Source organism: Rhinatrema bivittatum, chromosome 1, assembly GCF_901001135.1.
Source record: "Rhinatrema bivittatum chromosome 1, aRhiBiv1.1, whole genome shotgun sequence".
Lineage (NCBI taxonomy): Eukaryota > Metazoa > Chordata > Amphibia > Gymnophiona > Rhinatrematidae > Rhinatrema > Rhinatrema bivittatum.
The window spans coordinates 310,579,181-310,599,940 of NC_042615.1; the positions used below are offsets into that span (position 1 = coordinate 310,579,181).

The following is a 20,760-nucleotide window of genomic DNA, read 5'->3' on the forward strand; positions in this document are numbered from 1 at the left end:
ATAAAAATATTACTTTTTATGAGTGTATGTTGTAATTCACTGAGTATTTTGGATCAGCAGAATAGACATTGTATTAAATAAATAAATCCCATGCCTCCATTATTACTAAGTTCCAGGAAGAAACTTGATCCTAAAGGGGAAAATTCTAAGAATTGGCCGGAAACTTCTTTAAAGATTTTCTTCTCTTAGTAATCAGTTTTTAAGATCTGATAACAGGGGCTTTAAAAGACAAAATGCATGAGATAATGATCTTATTGTAGAAGTGGTTAACAATGACGAAATTACATTGTAACATAGAAAATGACCAAATGGTCCTTCCAGTCTGCCTAGCAAGTTTCTTATGGTAGTAACTGTTGCTCCAGGCAGGTTTCCCCCATGTTTCTGTTAAGGTAGTAACAGCTGTTCTGTGCAAAACCAAGCAATTCACAAACCCATAACAAAATTCTGCTAGCAACATTTTTACAGGGTAATCAGTCTACATGATAATTCAATGCTGCTTGAACGTACATTGCTATTGGACATTGCTGCAGAACTAGACCAGCATTTTTTTCCCTAATAGCTGCGTATCATTGTCCAGGACCAGCATTGCCTGTCTTCTGAATCCATTTCTCCTTTTTTTTCCCCTCAGCCATCAAAGTGGAGAGCGATGTTGCAGTTGTGTCAAAATCATGAAAGCTAATTGGTTAAGTGTAGTAAAAACCATGCCTTCTGTTAGGGGTAGTAGCTGCTGCTCCTCTAGCCTTTAGGGATCCATAGTGTTTATCCCATGCCATTTTGAAAGGCATTCCAAGAGTCCACCACCCTCTCCATGAAGAAATATTTCCTGATGTTGGCTCTGAGTCATCCCCACCCACCCCCCCACCCCCACCCCCACTCCAGGATTGAGGATCATGCATCTGTAAACCAGGGGTTAAAATGTATTTAATTTGAGGGTGTAACAATTTTTTGTACATAAAAGATAGGGAAAGATTTTTAAAATAAATAACATTTTAAACTTACTTGGCTGGGGCGCTGTGATGGCCCAAGATGGTGCAGAAAGACTGTGGAGCTGATCTAGGGTTGTTGTGGTCCCTGTTTGGGGTGTCAACGGGAGAGGTGGCCTTGTTGGTCTGTTCTGTGCAGCCAGGGTCATGCTGCAGATGAGCCTGGCTCCCATGGTGGCAGCAGGTTTTAAAAAGGGTCTGGAAGGCAGCCACAATACTTTTGCAGCTCCACAGGGGCTGCTTAGGGGAGCCAGGAACTGGGGAGTCTTGTTCATGGCAGTGTTGATCTGTCGCGACAGGAGGGAAAGTCAGTCATAGAAACATAGAAACATAGAAATGACGGCAGATGAAGACCAAACGGCCCATCCAGTCTGCCCAGCAAGCCTCACACATTTTTTCTCTCATACTTATCTGTTTCTCTTAGCTCTTGGTTCTATTTCCCTTCCACCCCCACCATTAATGTAGAGAGCAGTGATGGAGCTGCATCCAAGTGAAATGTCTAGCTTGATTAGTTAGGGGTAGTAACCGCCGCAATAAGCAAGCTACACCCATGCTTATTTGTTTTACCCAGACTATGTTATACAGCCCTTATTGGTTGTTTTTCTTTTCCCCTGCCATTGAAGCAGAGAGCCATGCTGGATATGCATCAAAAGTGAAGTATCAGGCACATTTGGTTTGGGGTAGTAACCGCCGTAACAAGCCAGCTACTCCCCGCTTTGTGAGTGCGAACCCTTTTTTCTTCTCCCCTGCCGTTGAAGCAGAGAGCTCTGCTGGATGTGTGAAGTATCAGTTTTTCTTCAGCCCTGCCGTTGAAGCAGAGAACTATGCTGGATATGCATTGAAAGTGAAGTATCAGGCTTATTTGGTTTGGGGTAGTAACCGCTGTAACAAGCCAGCTACTCCCCTCTTTGTGAGTGCAAATCCTTTTTTCCATATTTCCTCTTGCTGTTGAAGCTTAGAGTGATGTTGGAGTCACAGTAACCATGTATATGTTTATTGAATAAGGGTATTGTCTCCAGGCAGTAGCCATCATTCTGGCGAGTCCCCCCCTCTTCATTGGCGGCCTCTTGAATTTATGGATCCACAGTGTTTATCCCACGCCCCTTTGAAGTCCTTCACAGTTCTGGTCTTCACCACTTCCTCTGAAAGGGCATTCCAGGCATCCACCACCCTCTCCGTGAAGAAATACTTCCTGACATTGGTTCTGAATCTTCCTCCCTGGAGCTTCAAATCGTGACCCCTGGTTCTGCTGATTTTTTTCCTACGGAAAAGGTTTGTCGTTGTCTTTGGATCATTAAAACCTTTCAAGTATCTGAAAGTCTGTATCATATCACCTCTGCTCCTCCTTTCCTCCAGGGTGTACATATTTAGATTCTTCAATCTCTCCTCGTACGTCATCCGATGAAGATCCTCCACCTTCCTGGTCGCCCTTCTCTGTACCGCTTCCATCTTGTCTTTGTCTTTTTGTAGATACGGTCACCAGAACTGAACACAGTACTCCAGGTGAGGCCTCACCAAGGACCTGTACAAGGGAATAATCACTTCCCTTTTCTTACTCGATATTCCTCTCTCTATGCAGCCCAGCATTCTTCTGGCACTTGTCACATTGTTTCGCAGACTTCATATCATTAGACACTATCACCCCAAGGTCCCTCTCCTGCTCCGTGCACATCAGCCTTTCCCCCCCCATCAAATACAGTTCATTCGGATTTCCACTCCCCATATGCATGACTTTGCACTTCTTGGCATTGAATCTCAGCTGCCATATCTTCAACCACTCTTCCAGTTTCCTTAGATCCCGTCTCATTCTCTCCACTCCTTCCGGCATGTCCACTCTGTTGCAGATCTTAGTGTAATCCGCAAAAAGACAAAGTCATAGTTTTGTTACTAAAGATATGCACACATATTTTTTTTGTTGGTGTTTCGTTTTTGGGTCCAGGGTAGGCCATTTTGGTCCACTCCCCAAACCCGAAAACTTTTTTCGTTCCTATTTCGGGAAAAACCCGAAAAAACCCCCACCCCAACCCTGCAAATTATTTAACTATAATCCCCCCACCCTCTCGACCCCCCCCAAGACTTGCCAAAAGTCCTTGGTGGTCCAGCGGGGGTCCCAGGAGCGATCTCCCCCTCTCCGGCCGTCGAATGCCAGTAATCAAAATGGCGCCGGTGGCCCTTTGCCCTTACCATGTGACAGGGGTTACCGGTGCCATTGGTCAGCCCCTGTCAAATGGTAGGAGCCCCTGTCAAATGGTAGGAGCAATGGGCCATCCATTGCTCCTACTATTTGACAGGGGCTGACCAATGGCACCGGTAGCCCCTGTCACATGGTAAGGGCAAAGGGCCACTGGCACCATTTTGATTACTGGCAGTCGACGGCCCGAGAGGGGGAGATCGCTCCCGGGACCCCCGCTGGACCACCAGGGACTTTCGGCAAGTCTTGGGGGGGGGGGGTTTGGGCGAGTCTTGGAGGTCAGGATGGTGGGGGTTTGTAATTAATTAAATTTGAAAGGTTGAGGTGGGTTTGGGGTTTTTTTTTTTTTAATGTGCTTTTTCTCCTCCCCTGAAAGAAACGATAGGAAAACCACACAAAATTTCGTGGGTTTTCCTTTCGTTTTGTCAGCCCCCTGAAATGCAACGTCTTTATTTCCTATTTCGTTGCAAACGAATGCACATCCCTATTTGTGACAGCTGCCAGTCCCCCTGATGCCTTCTGCCGCTGCAGGAAGAGGCTGAGCACCGAGCCGTGATCATCACGGTTAGCTTTCAGGAGCTACGGGTCCCGATAGAATTGACAGTAGCAGCCGTGGGAATGCTGCCGCTGCCCATCAGAAGCCATAAATCAGCTGTTTTTCAGCAGCAGCATCCCCAGCTTTTTTACCCCCAAGGTGACATTTGATGCGCTTTAAAACATTTTAAATAGGCTCAAATGGAAAATGTCAGGACTGAAACAAAAAAAGAACTCTGCCATGGTTTAAGAGAAGAAAATTATTTGAGAAACGCCTGAGGGAGATTGAGAGACCCCTGAAGAATTGGTGGTTTGGGAGAAAATCATTGGGAAATTTTTAATTTGTATTCACTTTCACCCTTGATATGACCTTGGAAAAGCCTCTGGATCACTTTAAATTAGTCAAAAAGGGCAAACTGGGCAATAAAGTTGGTTCCAGAGTCAAATTTTTTAATTAAAAATTGAATCCTGGTCCAATAACCCCACTGAGTCAGTTTTAGATGGCTGTTGCTGTGGACTCTTATTTCAGGGCAATGCAGTCCTGGATTGCGGTCAGTGTCTATGCAAATTAAGTAACTTCCTCCATTTCATGAAAAGTTTGGGGAAACTACAATGAGGTGGCAGTTGGAAGAATACGTGTGAGTTTTCAGCTAGCTAAGTAATCCGTACCTTATAGGAATTTTAAAAAAGGCTCAAAAATTCCTAAAAAACATTTTCAACCATACCATATAAAGAAGGGGGTATTGAATTGATGAAAATAGGGTAAAATCTTCCCCAAAGAATCTCCAGAGATTAATTAAGCTTACATCAAAATCAGTGTAAGGATTCTCTGGGGTCTGGCAGATGAGAATTCCAGCAATCAGATGGCAGAGCTGAGAGAGAAAGCTCAGCACAGCAATTCTCTCGCACAGAAGCTGTTGATCTGCCAGAATTACTGTCAAAAGACATAGGCACATTGAGAGTGAATGGGAAGCGTGCGCACATGTGTGTGTGTGTGAGAATTTCAGTGCTTTCTGGAAAATATGAGAAATTGTGTTATCCACTATGACACCTAGATCTCTTTCTTGGGTTGTAGCACCTAATATGGAACCCAACATTGTGTAATTATAGCATGGGTTATTTTTCCCTATATGCATCACCTTGCACTTATCCACATTAAATTTCATCTGCCATTTGGACTCCCAATTTTCCAGTCTCACAAGGTTTTCCTGCAATTTATCACAATCTGCTTGTGATTTAACTACTCTGAACAATTTTGTGTCATCTGCAAATTTGATTATCTCACTCGTCGTATTTCTTTCCAGATCATTTATAAATATATTGAAAAGTAAGGGTCCCAATACAGATCCCTGAGGCACTCCACTGTCCACTCCCTTCCACTGAGAAAATTGTCCATTTAATCCTACTCTCTGTTTTCTGTCTTTTAGCCAGTTTGCAATCCATGAAAGGACATCACCACCTATCCCATGACTTTTTACTTTTCCTAGAAGCCTCTCATGAGGAACTTTGTCAAACGTCTTCTGAAAATCCAAGTATACTATATCTACCGGTTCACCTTTATCCACATGTTTATTAACTCCTTCAAAAAAGTGAAGCAGATTTGTGAGGCAAGACTTGCCCTGGGTAAAGCCATGCTGACTTTGTTCCATTAAACCATGTTTTCTGATATGTTTTGTGAATTTGATCTTTAGAACACTTTCTACTATTTTTTCTGGCACTGAAGTCAGACTAACTAGTCTGTAGTTTCCCGGATCACCACAAGAGCCCTTTTTAAATATCGGGGTTACATTAACCACCCTCCAGTCTTCAGATACAATGGATGATTTTAATGATAGTTTACAAATTTTTACTAATAGATCTGAAATTTAATTTTTTAGTTCCTTCAGAACCCTGGAGTGTATACTACAGTGATGGCCAACCTTTCGCGCTCAGTGTGTCAAAATTCATAAAAAAAACAGAGCATAACTCGGGTGGTGTGTCACTTCTAGATAAATCCATAATTTTGTGATATTTGTAGCTCTAATATTAATAACAAAAAGTTATAATTTTAATATATGTTCTGTATTTATTAATAAAGCAAAAACAAATAATTCTTTACCTTACCTGCTTAGTAATTTTTTTGTTGCTGAATTTCATTGGCTAAATCTTCAATTAAAACACTCTCTCCCCCTCCCCCCCCCCCCCCCCAAACTCTTACTCCCCTGGATTTTCTCACACACACTCATGCTCTCACACTCACTGGCTCCCACACACACACACCCCCCAGGCAGGCTCCCATTCATTTTCACACCACTCCCGCTCCATCCTCCAGGCAGGCACCAATTCATTCTCACGCACAGGCACCCATGCATTCACACACATACACCCCCATGCAGAATCCCATTCATTCACATGCACACACTAAAGGCAGACCCCCCTCTCTTTTGCCAGCAACCTCAGAACCTCTCTCATTCCTCTGCTGCCACTGATGCCGCATGGCTATTGGGGAGGTGCCGATTGCTGCTACTGACACTAAAGCCCATTCTGCTGCCTCCTCTGTGCAGGCCCCGTGGGCTTCCATTTTCTCCATGCTGATCTCGTACATTGTGAGATCCGCATAGAGAAAGCGCTATTCTTGCACATTCCCAAAGATTACATGTGCCAATCACTAAAAAGTAATTTATTTTGTTTACCTTTGCTGTCTGATCTTCATTTTCTAATTGGTTGGTCACAGGCTTTTTTTCCCACCTTCCCTTTCTTATTTTTTTGCCAATTCCTTTTATATTGTCTTTTTTTCTGTTTCTTTTCTCTCCATCTTCTTCCCTCAGACACACAGGTTCTCATTCTCACTTGTATTTCTCTCACACACACAGGCGCTCTCTCACTCTCACATGCTGTCTTGCTCAAGCACATGCCGTCTCTGCAAACATTCAGGTCCTCACTCTCACACACAATCTCTCAACTCATCTCATACACGCACACACACACCCTCTACAGACCCTCAGCCTCTCTCTCACCTCTGGGCCTCCTCTTCGCGAGTCGTCGCAGGATGGGCTCTGAGGCAGCCCTGCTACCAGGCCTCTTCCTCTTCTCAGGCCGCTGCAACTTGGGATTCGCAGCTGCCCGTAAACGCAAGCGCCGTTCCTCTTCTGCACATGCCGATGCTTCACCTCCTTCCAGGCCACGTGGCTCCGGCAACGTTTACTTCTGGGGCCACACAGGCAGGAAGGAGGAGGAGCATCAGCGCGTTTAAACGTGATCTTTTCTTCGGGCCGCGGCCCTGCCTATCTGCCTGTTGCTGCGCCCAGGGGCATTGGGGGGGTGGAGGGATACTAAAAAACTAGTTTTAAAGGCTCGGCGCAGCCGATTAAAAAAAAAATTCCCAATAGTCCACGAAACGCTGCGCGTGTCAGCAAAAAGTCTCGGCGTGTCACCTCTGACACGCGTGTCATAGGTTAGCCATCACTGGTATACTATCTGGTCCACGTGATTTACTACTCTTCAGTTTGTCAATCAGGCCTACCACATCTTCTAGGTTCACCGTGATTTGGATCAGTCCATCTGAATCATTACCCATGAAAACCTTCACCGGAACTGGTATCTCCCCAACATCCTCGTCAGTAAACACCGAAGCAAAGAAATTGTTTAATCTTTCCGCAATTGCCTTATCTTCTCTAAGTGCCGCTTTAATCTCGTGATCATCTAACGGTCGAACTGACTCCCTCACAGGCTTTCTGATTTGGATATATTTTAAAAAGTTTTTACTTTGGGTTTTTGCCTCTACAGCTAACTTCTTTTCAAATTATCTCTTAGCCTGTCTTATCAATATCTTACATTTAACTTGCCAATGCTTATCCTTTATCCTATTTTCTTCTGTTGGATCCTTCTTCCAATTTTTGAATGAAGATCTTTTGGCTAAAATAGATTCTTTCACCTCACCTTTTAACCATGCCAGTAATTGTTTTACCTTCCTTTCACCTTTCTTAATGTTTGGAATACATCTGGACTGTTTCTAGGATGGTATTTTTTAACAATGCCTACGCCTTTTGCACACCTTTTACCTTTGTAGTTGCTCCTTACAGTTGTTTTCTATTTTTCTCATTTTATCAAAGATTCCCTTTTGAAAGTTTAGCATTAGAGCCATGGATTTGCTTATTGTCCCCCTTCCAGTCATTAATTCAAATCTGAGCATATTATGATCACTATTGCCAAGCGGCCCCACCACCATTTCCTCTCTAACCAAATCTTGTGCTCCACTGAGAAGTAGATCTAAAATTGCTTCCTCTCTTGTCAGTTCCTGAACCAATTGCTCCATAAAACTGTCATTTATTCCACCCAGGATGTTGTGTTCGGTGGCCGTGGATGTCCATGGCTGCGGCCCCCTACCTTGCCCGTGGTGGCAATCCACTGCGGAAGCATCGGGGGAGGCCTATGAGTCCGTGCCTGTCGCTCCGGCACGGGTCCCCAGTATGGCCACCGGGTGGGGAGCTATCCCTGCTCCTCCCTCGCGGCGTCAGGCAGCCTTTCTTCCGCTAAGGAAATCCAAAATGGCCGCCGCCATCTTAGGTGCGAGGCCGTGCCTCCTAGCTAGATTTAAAGGGACCTCATCCCTTTAACTATCTTCAGCTGTCTTCAATGAGCCAGAGCAGAGGAAGTATAAAAGGAGGCTTCCTCTGCTCATTCCTTGACTTGGCAACTTTTGGGTTAGTCAGGTCTGCTTGCTTCAGTGAGTCTTCTCATACTTTAGATCCTTGTTCCTGGTTCCTGTCTTGTCTTAGTGTTCCTGGTTCCTGACTTCGGATTGGCAAGCGGTGATCCCTGGTGTGTGACTTCTGACTGACAAGCGGTGATTCCTGGTGTGTAACTTCGGACTGGCAAGCGGCGATCCCTTGGTGTGTGACCTTGGACTGATAAGCAACAAACCTCTGGCACTTGACCTTGGACTTCTTTTGGACTATCGTCTCCAAGGGCCCACCTAAGTCCCAGCGGCCCGGGTCCCTACGGACTCTTCCCGGGGGGACCACGGACTTCCAGGGGTGAAACTCCAGTTAGCCCTTGCACCGATCTCTCAACTCCTTGACCTCTCAAAGGTCCACCTTAGTCCAAGCGGTCTGGGTCCCTACGGGCTCCTCCTGGGGGGACCGTGGGCTTCCAGTGGCGAAGACACAGTTCCTCTCCTTGACGTCACGACTCTTCGTCTGCCTCCACAGTCACCTCAGTCTCCAGTGCCGAGGGTCACCTGGTCACTTCTTCTGTTCTGCCTCGCCACCCAACGAGAGAACCTACGGATCCACTTCCTAAGGTATACCATCCTCAACGTCAGTCCATGGGTTCACAAGCCTGAGCATAACACAGGACCTTTATCTCTCTAGAATGTCCTGATGTTATATTTACCCAGTCAATATGAGGTGATTGAAATCTCCCATTACTACTGCACTACCAATTTGGTTAGTTTCCCTAATTTCTCTTATAATTTCACTGTCCATCTCACCAACTTGGCTAGGTGGATGGTTGTATATTCCTATCATTATACTCTTCCCCAACACACAAAGGATTTCTACCCATAAAGATTTGATTGTGCATTCAGTTTCATGCACGATCTTTATCCTGTTGGACTCTATACCATGCTGGACATTAAGCACCACCCCGCCTCCCAGATGCTCCTCTCTGTCATTGCAATATAATTTGTTCCCTGGTATAGCACTGTCTCATTGGTTATCCTCCTTCCACCATGTCTCTGAGATGCCAATTAATTCTATGTCTTCATTTATTGCTATACATTCTAATTCTTCCATCTTATGTTTTAGACTTCTGGCATTAGCATACAAACATTTCAAAGTGTGTTTTTTGTTTGTATTTTCATTCTGATTTTCAATTGATAAGAATAAATTGGAATCTTTTAGCTCAGGTGAGATTTTAATTATAGGCATTTGGACTACTTTTCTTATTATTGGAACCTCACTTTTGGGATGCCCTAATTATAAGGCATAGTATCCTTTTAAGATACCTCCCTCTGAACCATATGCTGCTGAGTGACTGTCAGATTTCCCCTTTGTTCTAGTTTAAAAGCTGCTCTATCTCCTTTTTAAAGGTTAGTGCCAGCAGCCTGGTTCCACACTGGTTAAGGTGGAGCCCATCCCTTCAGAAAAGACTCCCTTTCCCCAAAAGATTCCCCAGTTCCTTACAAAACTGAATCCTTCTTCCTTGCACCATCATCTCATCCACGCATTGAGACTCCGGAGCTCTACCTGTCTTGGGGACTTGAGAGTGGAACAGGGAGCATTTGGGAGAATGCTGCCCTGGAGGTTCTGGATTTAAGCTTTCTACCTAAGAGCCTAAATTTGGCTTCCAGAACTTCCCTTCCACATTTTCCTATGTTGTTGGTTCCCACGTGTACCATGACAGCTGGCTCCTCCCCAGCACTGTCTAAAATCCTATCTAGGTGACGCGTGAGGTCCTCCACCTTCGCTCCATGTAGGCATGTTACCATACGATCCTCACGCCCACCAGCCACCCAACTTTCTACATTCCTAATAATCGAATCACCAACTATGACGGCCTACACTATCCTTCCCTCCTGGGGGTAGCCCTGGGAGACACATGCTCAGTGTGAGAGGACAATGCACCACCTGGGGAGCAGGTCCTTGCTACAGGATCCTTTCCTGCTACACCAGGTTGATGATCTCTGATCATGAGACCTTCTTTCTCCAAGGCAGCACCAGTTCTGCTTATTAACTGCCTTACTGACTATTAAAATCACAAACACACTAAATAATAGACCCCAATAGTCTACTTCTCCCAAATACTTTTAAAAACATTTCCCAAGCTAAACTTACTGATTCCATTCAGCTACCAGCAAGGTGATCATCTCCTCTCAGTGCTCCCACTGGAGTGTGGGTTACTGAGCTCTTCCCTTGCAATATATCTTGTGCTTCTAAGGTAAATTAGTACAAAACAGTCCGTTTGGAGATTTACACTACAGTTTGTTGTCCTGAGTGGCTCGCTGCTGTTCTGATAACAATTGATGGTACCTAATCAAATCAATCACACAACCTTAACACTTCAGTTAATCAGCCTGAGTGACTCACTACTGTCTTAATTAACAAATGTTGGTACCTAAACAAACCAAATCTCATTACCTTAACACTTTTCATAAAAAGACTGGATTTCCTTCCTGATTACACAATTCCTGCAGACTCTGAATATAGTGGATGATAAGAAGGAAGTGACTTCACCATCTTCTGAGGACCCTATTATAGTCAGCATAATGTAATCATCTAAGGTTGTTCTCTTGTTTCAGGTGGTTCAGGGTTCCCGAATGGATTTCTCCAGAGACTACTTTTAAAGGTGGGGGCACTTTGGCTAATTTATATCCCTTGGTAGCACAGCAGAAACAAAAGTTTAAGTTTCAGAGAGTAGATACCTTGATGTATTCAGTAACCAAGTGACCTCTATCCCAGTGGAAAGCAGAGCTGCACTGAAGGTCCCCTAAGATGGGAAAACAGAGTTGGTGTTGAGGCAGGCTTTTGAGGCAGCAAGTGGAGCTCTACAGAATAAGGCATGTAGCTGTATGGTGGCAAATTCTTATTTTCTTGTACCTCAATACGTCCAAGAGGAGTTCCTGGAGGCCAGTGGCAATATATTAGAATCTGTCACTCAGTTGGAGCCTGTGGCTGCTTAGTTGGCCAATGACACTTTTGATTTGGTGCATACCTCCACCAGAGGTATGATGTTCATAGTAGCAGAAAGGAAACTTCTCTGGTTGTGAAACTGGTCCACTGATTCCATTTCAAAGTCTTATTTGAAGAAACTTCCCTTTAGAGGAGATCTTTTGTTCAGAGAACTTGGAAGGATGGCTAAAGCTTGGAGGGAATCCAAAATGTCGAGACTTCCAGAGGACAGGTCCAACGGTTTACCTTATTCTCTTTCAGCCCAGAATAGATTCTGGGGTTCCTGGAGATTTAAGCAAGGAAGGGATGTGGATCCCCAAACTTGGTGAGGAGGGAGCCACAGAGTCAGAATCCTGAGTAGCTGCATAATGAGTTTTTGAGTACCCTATCTCCAGCTTAAGAGATGGGCATTTGTCTATCAGACTCTGTCAGAAGTGGGTCCAGTTTACCATGAATCTGTATGTCTTAGTGCCATGGTTATGCCTGGGAGTTTGTTCCCATGCATTTCAGCTGCTTTGTTTTTTCCTGTCATTCATCCAGAAGGAGATAAACCTTCAGACTGGCACTAGGAAGGCTTCTTGAATTAAGCACTGTAGTTCCAGTTCCAAAGAACATGGTATTTATTCCATTTACTTTGTGGTTCTCAAGAAGGTTGGGCATTTCTCTTTTATTTTAGATCATAAATGGGTCGACAGGATCCATAAAGTTAATTGCTTTGAAAAGGGTAGTAACACAGGGAATCCTTGACCTGCTTGGATGTAATGGAGATGTTTATTTGCATTCCAATGAGAAAAGATCAGCATTTTCATTTCAAGCCCTATCCTTTGGGTTAGCCACAGTCCCTAGGATCATGTCAAGGGTGATGGTGGTTGTTGTCATGAGCGCACCCTCCAGCAGTTGTTAAGGACCGAGGGCTGGGAGGCCTTCGGAGTCTGTCACGATCCGAGGCTTGGAGGCCTTCGGCTATGGTTATAGGCACAGGAGCGCAGTCATCTCTGAAGTGGGAGATGCGAGCATGGGTAACGAGAGCAGGACAAGGCTAAAGCAAGAATAGGGAACAAGGTCCGACCCTCAACCAGACCTGCACGCCCCGGACAACCAACAACGCAATGTTGATTGATGTATGGCAATGGACGGTAGGCCGGACAGAGGACGAGGGCAGACGGAGTCCTTGGAACATGGAAGACATCACAGATGAGGGCTGAAGCAAAGACATCATAGACAAGGCGAGAAGCTGAGGCATCACAAGACTTTGGACTAGGACTGAGGCAAAGACATCGCAGATGAGGGCTGAAGCGAAGACATCATAGACAAGGGCTGAAGCGAAGACATCACAGACGAGGCGAGAAGCTGGGAGGTAGACATTGGCACTGTCTCTCAGGGCGCCCTACACAGTCCACCCGTGGGACTGGTCACGGACCACCCTGTCCCACTGCGCACCCTACACAGCCTAAAGAGACTGGTCACAGACCACGCGGAGAGTGGGACGAGTGCAGGAGAAGAATCCAGCCCAGGTGAGACTCCAGTGATGAAGCCGGTGTCCCCCGGAGAACCACAAGAGTTGGCAGGTCAAGAAGGCTCAGGAGCGCAGGAAACGAATCCAGCTGCCAGCAACTCCAATGACGGAGAAGTGTCACCCGAAGAACTATGAAGCTGGCAGGTCAGGAAAACTTGAAGGCACTGGAGAAGAACATCAGGAAAGCTGATACATCAGGAAGCGAGACATCGGGAAGCCTGGACGAGGAACCCCAGGAGACAAAGATCAGCAGGAAACTGAGAACATCTGGAAGTATGGACGAAGGACGTCAGGAACACAGAGACATCTGAAGACATCAGGGTCAGGAACAAGACAACATGAAGCCGTCATAACAAGGAGACCACGGAGGGCCTGGATCGACAAAGGAACACAGACAAGAGACTGAAGAAGAATCCCTTTTATAGGGCTGAAGCAGGAAGTCATCATCAGGAGGAACCAGCAACACTTCCTGTGGCTGGCCCTTTAAATGTTGTGAAGAGGCACGCGCTGGCGCCTAAGGGAAGGCAGAGGAGAGAAGAACGACCATGGACAGTGGTGCTCTCCTGCATCTCGGCGCGGAGGCGCAGAAAACGGCAGGCAGGCTTCGGGGCAGCCTCCAGGCTGCCGGATGAGGACCCCATCGGTGACGTCGTGGGCCCGGCCATGGAGGCAGGCTGGCAGGCCTTAAAAGCAGCCTCCAGGCTGTGGTTGTCAGCAGGAGTGCAGCGGCTTCCCCCGGCTGCACAGGAGGGATTTCAGCGGCGATACTAGGCCACAGGGGCGATGTCGGTAGCGGCGGCCATAGCCGCGAAGGATGGCTCCCGGCAGGCTCGGCCCTGCCGCGCAGGAATGGAGACGGCCACAGCCTCCAGGCCTCAGTGAACGAAGTTGGCGGCATCCTGCCACGTCAGGGAAAGCAGGTGGGTGGAGAGGCCTGCTCGCAGAGAATAGCTTCGCAGGCAGGAATCGTAACAGTTGTTGCACCAGCTTTGCACAAGAAAGAGATTTTTGGTACATCCTTATCTGCACGACTGGTTAATTAGGGCGCACTCAGTTTGGAAAAGTGTACAGACCACAACAGAAAGGTTCAACTTCTGCAAAAATTCAATTGGATAGTCAATTTCTCCAAAAGTCAATTTCTCCAGTCATCTCAGACTGGTTTATCTGAGGACCTGGTTCAACAAGAAGAAAAGCTGTGGTTGACTAAGGGAACAGGGGTCCAGTGGAGAATCATCAAGCCTTGCTTTATTATCCACTGGGCACTATCTGTATGTAGGGTCTTTTCAGTACCATGGCAGCTGCATTGGATGTAGTTCCCTGGGCGAAGGTGCACATGAGACCTCTGCAGAGAACTTTGCTCTTAAGTTGGAATTCCTAGTCTTAAAACTCTTTTAAATGGATTTCAGTACCATAAACCCTTAAGATAATATTGCAGTAGTGGTTATATTGCAGGACTGGATCTAGAGACCCCTGCCTGGGTAAAGGTGATGGCTGATACCAGTTTAACAGGTTGGAAGACACACAGTCTTGGGCAGTTGGTGAATCCCCTAAAACTAGCTGATATAATCACTAAACCATACCCCCATTGGTATTAATGTACATAGTAAGACTGTTCATATAAACTCTTGTTATACCCTCTCCTACAGTTATTCATGTAAACCCTTGTTATACCCTCTTCTACAATTATTAATGTAAACAGTTTGACTGTTCATGGAAACCATTGTTATAACTGTATTTCGGATTGATGGTCTGCGCCGCTTCCCACAGTTATTTAATGTAAACCGTTTGACTATTCATGTAAACTGTTGTTATTCCTGTAAACCGGAGTGAAGGCCAGCGCTAAACTTCGGTATATAAAAACATACAAATAAATAAATAATACCAAGAAGGCAAGTTACAAGCCAGAGCAACTTGATTGGCTTTGCTGGATTTTGTATCTTTGCTACTGGATCACATAATCAAGAGATTGCCTACCAATGCCACAGTTATAATGTATATAATTCATTAAGGAGGTATCAAAGGCTCTCAAGTTTCTTGGGGGTAAGCTTCTTAAGGAGCGGAGGAGCAGCATAGTGGTTAAAGCAGCAGGTTGGAAACCAAGGTTCAAATCATGCTGTTGATCCTTGTGACCTTGGGCAAGTCACTTTATCTTTCACTGCCTCAGGTACAAAATTAGACTATAAGAAGTAGTGTGGGGATAGGGAAATACCTATAGTACCTGAATGTAATCTATTTTGAAGTGCTAAAAAGCAGAATATAAAAATCTAAGTAAATAAATTATTGCTTCAGTGGCAAGAATTGAAAGTTTTTGTCGCCATCTCAAATGGCAGATGTAATCAATATTCAAGCAGATAATCTGAGTTGCAATATGGTCTATTCTAGGAATGATCTATGTATCAAATAGCCCTCCTTCAAATTGTGGTGATTTGGGGAGTTAAAAGGAATCATATGGTGACTTTCAAGTAAGCAATAGAGATGTGAATCGTGTCCTCGATCGTCTTAACGATCAATTTCGGCTGGGAGGGGGAGGGAATCGTATTGTTGCCGTTTGGGTGTGTAAACTATCGTGAAAAATCGTTAAAATCGTGAGCCGGCACACTAAACCCCCCTAAAACCCTCCCCGACCCTTTAAATTAAATCCCCCACCCTCCCGAACCCCCCCCAAATGCTTTAAATTACCTGGGGATCCGGCGGTGGTCCAGAACGGCGGCGGTCCGGAACGGTCCCCTCAATAGAATCGTGTTGTCTTCAGCCGGCGCCATTTTTCAAAATGGCCGCCGCAAAATGGCGGCGGCCATAGACAAAAACAATTCGACGGAGGAGGTCATTCCGGACCCCCGCTGGACTTTTGGCAAGTCTTGTGGGGGTCAGGAGGCCCCCCCAAGCTGGCCAAAAGTTTCCTGGGAGTCCAGCGGGTTTCCAGGAGCGATTTCTTGCCGCAACTCGTTTTCGTACGGAAAGTGGCGCCGGCAGGAGATCGACTGCAGGAGGTCGTTCAGCGGGGGTTCCGGACCGCCGCTGAACGACCTCCTGCACTCGATCTCCTGCCGGCGCCATTTTCCGTACGAAAACGATTCGCGGCAAGAAATCGCTCCCGGAACCCCGTTGGACTCCCAGGAAACTTTTGGCCAGCTTGGAGGGGCCTCCTGACCCCCACAAGACTTGCCAAAAGTCCAGCGGGGGTCCGGAACGACCTCCTCCGTCGAATCGTTTTTGTCTATGGCCGCCGCCATTTTGCGGCGGCCATTTTGAAAAATGGCGCCGGCTGAAGACAACACGATTCTATTGAGGGGGCCGTTCCGGACTGCCGCCGTTCTGGACCACTGCCGGATCCCCAGGTAATTTAAAGCATTGGGGGGAGGGGGTTCGGGAGGGTGGGGGATTTAATTTAAAGGGTCGGGGGTGGGTTTTAGGGGGTTTTAGTGTGCCGGTTTTCCTGCCCTTCCCCTTCCCCCGATTTACGATTTTTTAACGATAAATCGGGGGAATTGGTATTGTATCGTGGCCCTAACGATTTTTTGACGATTTAAAATATATCGGACGATATTTTAAATCGTCAAAAAACGATTCACATCCCTAGTAAGCAAAGGTATACAAGTTTCCAGGCGGAAGAGGGGCAATCTATCATCCTAAATTCTTGCTCTGATCCATTTCTGACCAACAGGAGTATTACAGAGGATCTCAGAACATCCAGGTCTGTTGATTCTGTAGCTCCAGATTGGCTGCGGCATCCTTGGTATGTGGATTTCTTTAGGTTAATACACGGAAAGGCCCTTGGGGCTTTCATCCCACATGAACTTGCTGCCTCATAACCTGGTTCTTCATGAAGATCCTGTATGATTTTGTTTTAAGGCCTGGTTCTTGAAGGGGCATGGCTATTGGTGCAGGACAGTTATCTCAGGCTATGATAGCTACCTTCCTGAAGGCGAGGACATTTTTTTCTTTCCCTTGGCTTGTATCTGCATATGAAAAGTATTTGAGCATTAGTGAACTGGACTCTGGTGTGCTTCTGGGACCGCATCAATTCCTTTGAATTGATTTTTTAGGCAGGAAGACCTTTTAAACAGCTTGAGTCTATATGCTTTGAAGGTGCCAGTGGCAGATACCTCTTCCTTTGTAGAGCGTATTCATGATAGACCACTACCTTTGCCCTCACTATGTCATACGGGCGACGTCGGGGACCCGCGGGCAGGATTCATAACACTTCTTTACTTTCCTAACATATAAATTTGTTGCCTTTGTAATAGTTCCTTTTAATTTGGCCCATTGTTGTTCTACCTCATCTATTTTCTCCCAGTCTTCCAGTTCTTCCTCCATTTTGACAAAGTCCGTATCGTGAAATTCAAAATTTTGGTCTTTGTGTGACTTCTCTGTATCCTATTTGTGATATCGACCCATACCATTTGATCATCACTAGTGCTCAGGTAAACCCCTACTCGAACATCAGAGATATTATCCCCATTCGTGAGCACTAGATTAAGGATCATACCCTGTCTCATGGTTTTGTTTACCATTTGTTTGAGCAGAACACCTTGAAGGACATCCACTATCTCTCTACCTTTTATAGATTCTGCAGAAGGGATGCTCTAATCCACATCCGGCATATTAAAATTTCCAATGTGCAACACTTCTTCCTTCTTTCCTACCTTTTGGATTACCTCTATCAGGTAATGTCTTGTTCATCCATTTTGGTTGGAGGCCTGTAGCTCACACCATTAAAAATGGAAGCACCATCTTTTCTTTTTAGGACGGTCCATAATGTTTCTTCTTTACCCCACGTCCTTTGCAATTCAGTTGCTTGGATATTGTTTTTGACATAAAGGACTACTCCTCCCCCTTTTCTGTCCTCTCTGTCCTGCCTTAATAAGTTATAGCCCAAGATGGCTGCATCCTAATCATCAAACACAGTGAACCATGTCTCTTTATCAGCACCAATAACTAATTCCACCTCTACTATTAGGGTCTGCAGGTCTCGGATTTAATAGCTCAAACTATGAGTATTTGTGGTCATAGCTTTCCAGCTGTTCTTCCTAATCACCTTTTCTGTTTGATTTTGTTAATTTCTCTTCCCACTTCCTGTATTGCTTGGGGGTGACATTCCAATTTCACTGGCCACCTCCTGCCACCCCCACTCCCTAGTTTAAATGCCTGATAATGTATGAAATTTTCACTTAGCATCCTCTTTCCTGCCACAGATAAATGTAGGCCATCCTTACCATATAATCTTTTATTTCTCCATACACAGCCCCAGCCTCTAATGTATCCAAAACCATTTTCCTTTCACCAGGCTTTGAGCCAGACATTGAAATGGTCTATATGGCATAACCTTTCCTTTCCCTTTCCATGAACAGGTAATACGTCTGAAAAGGCAATAGTCTTTGGTATGTGTCTACTCTTGTCCCCTAGATTTTGGAAATCTTCCTGTACCTTGCGGGCACTATAGTGAGGTCATTGGTTCCCAGATGGATGATAACATTGATATCAGCATTCTTACTTTCTTCTATAATTACATTGACCACCTGGTTTTCATTTCTATTACTTGAGCATCCTGGAGTGCATTTAACCATTGTATCCCCATCAAATTAAGTTCCCAGATTGGTTCCTCTGAAAGCCAAGTCGCCCAGAAGAAGCAGTTTTCTTTTATGACATTTGACCATGTTGAAGGGTTTCTGGGTGCACTGGGTGACTACTTCCCTCTAGTGTGGAATGATTTGACTGTTTTCAAGGAAATAAAATTATCAGGTAAGAAGTAATTTCACCTTAGCATATAGCAACAGTCAAAAACCAAGTAGAAAATAATATTCTGAAAAGGAATGGAGAATAAAACAGAATATATCATATTGTCTCTGCACTGATCCATTGTGCAATTGTACCTTGAGTATTATGTGCAGTTTTGGTTGGGTTTTAGGGATAAGCCAGCCACTGTTAACAGGATTGTGCAACTGCATCAAACTTTGCAGGCCTGAGTAATACAAAGTGGAAGTCAAGACACATGATGACTCCTATAGTTTCAATGTGAATGCCTGTGAGAACTACACTAAGGAGAAGCAGCTGCTACAGTTTTTCATATCAAGCAATCTGTCTTCCCCTTCAATTTAGCTGATACTGCCAAATGCAAACTTGTTGAGTTTATGGCCTTGACACAATTTGTGTCCAGTCATGAGGCCCAGCATTGTTTGACAGATGACTTCTAACTCATGCCATCATCTCCATGTGAAGTTATATACATACCAGCTATTAAATCATATCAGAAGCCCACCAATCCTACACCAGTGGATTGTAATAATATCCAATCAATATCAACTTTTGGATCTTATGCATATGTATGAAGTTCTGAGGAGAGAAAAAGAGTTTGGACTTGCAGATTCAGCACCACACTGCTGCACTGCTGCACTACACAGCACTGTTTGTTGCAATTCATGCAAACTTCATACCCATGAACTTTACATCCATGTCTTTTTATGAAACTTAAGTCTAAGCTTCGAGACTGGGCTCCCTGCTGGGCTTAGCCCTACTCTATTAACTTTGCCGATCTCATCTTTGCCTAAGCCCATGCAAGCCAAGCCAATCTTCACTTCTATTCCCTGCCTGTGTAGCTTGCAAAGGTGTCTGTAAGTTCTGAGATGGTGGTATTTATCTATCGTTTGCCTGCTGGAGGTTCAGTTGGCTTCCCTCCATGCTATGACAGGACCCTGTTACGCCCGTCGGTCGCAGACGGCTGCGCCATCTGTTGCGCACCTCTTTTTTCCCAGCTCTGTCCATGTTGGCAAAGATGGCCACCTCTGCCTCAGCACGCTGACCTTCCTGGCGTCCCCGGGACAGCGTGGGCAATTGCGTTCGCCATTTTGAATCTGGGATAACCTAGGGCACGCACACACGTGCCAGTCCCTCTCTTATGCACGTCTTGGCGGGAACCTCGAGGGCGTCCCTTCCGCATGACGTCACCTGCCTATGTGTATTTAACCTCTCCCAACTTTCCTTCCTACGAGTTAGCAAGGACTTCCTTCCTGCTGAATTCCTCTTCATTGCAGACGCTTGCTGTTCCAGCGTTCCTGCTCGAACACCTCAGATACCCGCTCCTTGGGGGCCTTGCAGGTTTGGTCATCCGCTCCGTGGAGGGCCTTCTCAGTTGCAGGCTCCACTGCTTCAGAGAGAGTACATATACCACCCAGCCTGTCTCTCCTTCTTCGCTTGTCTACTTCAGAGTGGATTTTCGGCGTACCCCGCTCTGCCGACCACTACCGGATCTACCTTCTAAGTCTACCGTCTACAGTGTGGATTCTCGGCGTACCCAGCTCTGCAGACCACTACTGGATCTACTCTGCAACAAAAAACTTGGAGATCACAAGTTCCAGCTCTTCCCGCTCTGCGGGCCACTACTGGATATCACTGCTGGGTATATTCTACTCTGGACTGAGCCCTACTGTCTGTCCCATGGACAGCTTTTCTCATTGCAGTATAATAAATACCTCTTTCTCTCTGTGTGCATTACTACTGGGAGCTAACCTATTGCAGCAAGTCCCCACAGGGCTCCTCCCTGTGGATGGAGACAACTCTTGCCGTGATCCAGGGTTCACTGTCAAGCCAAATTATAACAGATTGCTAATTCCATGGATCTGGCTCAGGTCTCAGCCCTGCAGGCCATCCCTGGCCTGGCCCAACGCATCACCCAACAACAGAGAACTTTAGAGACATTGGCTACTGCCTTTAATCAGCTGAATTCCAGACTGAACACTCCGTCTACTTCTGACAAAGAACCTTCACCTCAAGTGGTTGTGGTACATACTGCAGTACCTTTACCAGCCCCCACTCGCTTTTCAGGGGTCTCCCTGTTGTGTAGAGGATTTTTAAACCAGTGCTGCATGCACTTCTCTCTACAGCTGTCTT

At 45.7% G+C, this 20,760-nt stretch overlaps 1 protein-coding gene across 1 annotated transcript in view; it reads left to right on the forward strand.

Annotated features, from left to right (window-relative positions):
• Positions 1-20,760, forward strand: part of LOC115095298 (alcohol dehydrogenase 1C-like) — a 67,679-nt gene that overhangs the window by 3,801 nt on the left and 43,118 nt on the right. The gene's annotated exons all lie outside the window — the stretch shown is intronic.